This window comes from Octodon degus, unplaced genomic scaffold (assembly GCF_000260255.1).
Source record: "Octodon degus isolate 3935 unplaced genomic scaffold, OctDeg1.0 scaffold00001, whole genome shotgun sequence".
Lineage (NCBI taxonomy): Eukaryota > Metazoa > Chordata > Mammalia > Rodentia > Octodontidae > Octodon > Octodon degus.
This window is the reverse complement of record NW_004524577.1, coordinates 26,331,407-26,335,258: the sequence shown is the minus strand read 5'-3', so window position 1 is coordinate 26,335,258 and position 3,852 is coordinate 26,331,407.

Genomic DNA, 3,852 nt, shown 5'->3' with positions numbered 1-3,852 from the left:
ATATTTGCTAAGAGTATAAAACCCTACATATTAATCAGAGGAAACTACATACAAGCTAGCTCATTTCACATGAAGTTAGTAATAGGTATCAGAAGGCAGTAGATGTTTACTGCTCCACAGCTAAGCTGTTGAAGAACAGCCTATCCCTTTTTCTCCCCTCTATCTTTCGTGTTTTTTCCTTTCTTCTTGTTTCTCTTTCTCTTTTTAGATATAAATCACTGGCAACTTTGCTAAACATTCTCTTGGGAATTATTTCAAAAGCATTCAAAAATTTTCTCTCAAACTAGTTTTGTAACTGGTTTAATATCTTCTTTAACTTCAATCCCATGTAATTATTTTAGTGCATTCAGAGTTTCTTGCTCTTAAAATTGACCTCTAAGTTGAATGGTAGTTTTTCTAGAAACAAAATATTCTGTTCAAAATGTTTTTCCCTGAAATTTTAAAAGACACTCACAAGTGTTAGCATGTAGCATTTCTGAGACATATGATGCTAAAGTGATTTTTACTTCTCTATAAGCAATCTCTTTCTATCCCCACCCCATTCTCATTCTTCGTGTCCAAAATTTCTTCAATATTAGTGTCTGTTCTAACCTGCTTAACATTCTGTTGGTGCTTCCAATAGAAAGCATGCACCATTGTTCAGCTCTGGTAATGTTTCTTATATTATTTCTTTGAATTTTTCCCCTGAAACTTTTAGCATTCTCCAGTTTTGGAGTTCTCTAAGCCATTTTCTATTTCTTAGTGATATTTTTTCTATATGACATGGGCTGTCATTCTTGTGCCAGTGTGATTATATCAACTTTGTTCTATCAGGGCTTGTTCTAACTTTCTGGTTTATTAATAGCGTTGTATTTGTTCTTTTTCAGAATAGGAATGAGGGATCTTACTGAGAAAAGTGTGGGAGCTAGAAAATGGGATTAGCTGCCATACTGACCCATGTGTCTAAGAGGTCATTTCTTTAAAAAAAAGAGCCTACTTGTGCCACATGTGGATGTCTTTTGCTTGAGATTTTATAGGGTCTCTGTCAGACCAACTTTTAGAAAAGCTATTCTCTGGATAAAGAATACAAAATATTTCTTTGGTTTCAGATGGACATTCTCCATTTTAATTTCTTGCATTCGTTTTAGGGCTCTACTGTTATTCTTTGTGGCTTTTCAAAATATTCTGTGGCAGTGTTCTATTATTTTGCAGTTACAATATAAATGTAGTTATCGTAAGTAGGTTGGGGTGCAAATTTTCATCTCTTCAAGTTTTGAAGATCTTGAAGAGATGGTCCTTTATTTAGTTCAGATTTGGAGGTATGGGGTTGTGTAAACATGCTGTTAGGCTTCTCAGAGTTAACCTCATGTCTGTAATACCTTTGTACATTTTAGACATTTTACGAGAAAGAGAGATCCTGAAAGAAAGTGGTCATGCTTCTTGACTCCACAGTCCTGGGAACCAGTCATAGGAATAATAATGCTCCAGCCAGAGTAATCAGAGCAGATATGGCTAATAGATTTGAACTTGAGTTGAAGTAAATGATTGATAGGGGCTGCCTGGAACAGCTGTGTTAGAAAAGATTTGGAGGCCACATCTGGGTTCACAGGACAAAGTGTGATTAATGATGTCTGCCATAGTTGTGAGAGGAGGTAGTGGTGGTAGCCATGCCATGTATTTTTAATCCCTGAATAAGAGTTTTCTGATGAATAGAACTATTCATCCATGAGGTGGCCAGATTGCAGCAGGAAGATTACGGCATAGTCCAACAGCACAGAGATAAGATGCTAATGCTATTTGGGCTGATTTTATTCAACTTGTAGCCAGAATGATTTTCTGACTTGCCAGAGCCAGTTAGTTGGAAAAATAAAGTATGTCATATCTGTACTCCCACTGCTTGGTTTACACTTAAACACTGGACTGTAATATATCCCAAATTAGATATTACACAGAAAATGGAATGTTTGGCTCTTCAAATTTTCATTCTAATAAAAATCTTCTTGTGTCCTAGAAGGTAGGGTTTTATTTTATGCTTTTTAGAGTCAACAATGAGGAATATAAAAATGAGAATACTTACCAATAATGTCTCTGTTAGAGACAAATGGTGCTAATATTTTGGGCTAGACTTTTTTGTTTTTTAGACAGATGTGGGTGACATTCTACATCAGAAATGTACAGCTTTTTTCTCCCATAATTTTATTGAGAAACAAATAGCAATGAGACAGTTTCAAATCAAATTGGTAAGACAGTTCCAATAATTAACACATTGCACACTCTCTTACTAGTGGTTATTTGCTGTACAAGATGCAGACATGATATCCTATTTACAAACACTATTACAACAAATCCCTCTATTCATTAAGAGAATGTGACTATATATCTATCCTAACCACTTTGAATACACAGATACAAAATGGACATTCATTTGTATTCCCTTTGTTGTTTAGTTCCATCATTTGAATATTATAGGTATGTTAACTCAGCAAAATATTCTAAAAGAGTCCAGTAGTCCATAATAGTATTGGGTATTCCACTTGACTGGCAGTGTCAGAAATTGTTGACCTGAGTCCCCTACAGTTCAACATAACACCATGGCTTTACTTCTTATGTTTCGTTTTTATACTTTTCTGCTGGTTGGTTAAGACCAAGATAAAGCAAGACCTATGCAACAAAAGTTATAGCTTTTGGGTCTGATAAGTTTAGTCAAATCCCCTCAGGATTTATCCTGAGATCCTCTACCTCAGATTGTAGAACCTTTGTCAGTGTCAGCCATGTGGATGAGTCACGGCCATTGCTTGGCCAATTTACTCTCTGTAAAAGCCTGAGAAAATGTTTTCTCTCCATATGACTCTCCTTAGGCACACTCTACATCATCGATCACTTTCCTCTTTGGCCCCACAATCTCCTTGATCAGAAAATTTAGGACACTACTGAGTTACATGACGTTACAGTACAAGTTCTCATATGTCCTGAGTCCTAATTGACCTTGGAAAGCTAGGGCCAAAATATTGGCTTTCCTTGCGGCCCTCCCTTTTCTCTAATTTTGGTCTGCAAACTTAGGTTGTTAACCCTCCAGAAGAGAAGCTTATTGTTATTACCTTACAACCTAGGCTGTTAAGCTTAACTTCACTATCTGTCTGGATATCAAACATCTTAGGCATAATATGGAACAGGTATTTTTCATCAAGTGTTGATATGTTGAACTTTAAGTCCCTACAGAATATGATGAAAAAACATTTAAAAAATTAAAATATATTTTAAAAATAGGCATAAAGAATTATATAATTCTTATGTTTACACATAAGTCCAGAAATCTAACCATATACAACCTTATAGCAGGACAGTCCCACAACATTCCTTTTCCTGTCTCCTGCCTTCACTAACCACCTCCTTCTTTTTGAACAATCATCTACCTGAGAGACAGCACAGCAGCAACTGGCATGTCATGACAAGCAGCCCATATTAGAGGACCAGGATGACAGGCACTCCAAGCATGAACCTACTATTACAAATTGCCATCTTCAGTTCAGTTGCTTAGTTCACAGGTGTCTGTATATATAGTTAGTCAGGGTGAGAATCATTCCAATTAACTACTAGATTCAAAAATCTTCTGAACATTCTCAGGATCATTGTTTTACCCATTTTCTACATATAACTGTATGGCTTTGGGCTAGACTTCTGTAGAGTCATTTCTATGTACTGTCTAAACTTAATGAGATCATATCATAATATCATATATCCTGTTTTTATCCAAACTTTTTTATTTAACAAAATTTAGACTTCTAAGTAAATAAATATGATCACATTGTAGTAATTTATGGACCAACAATATTCCATTAAGTGTTAAGTATTGCCATTTATCTAATCAAGCTT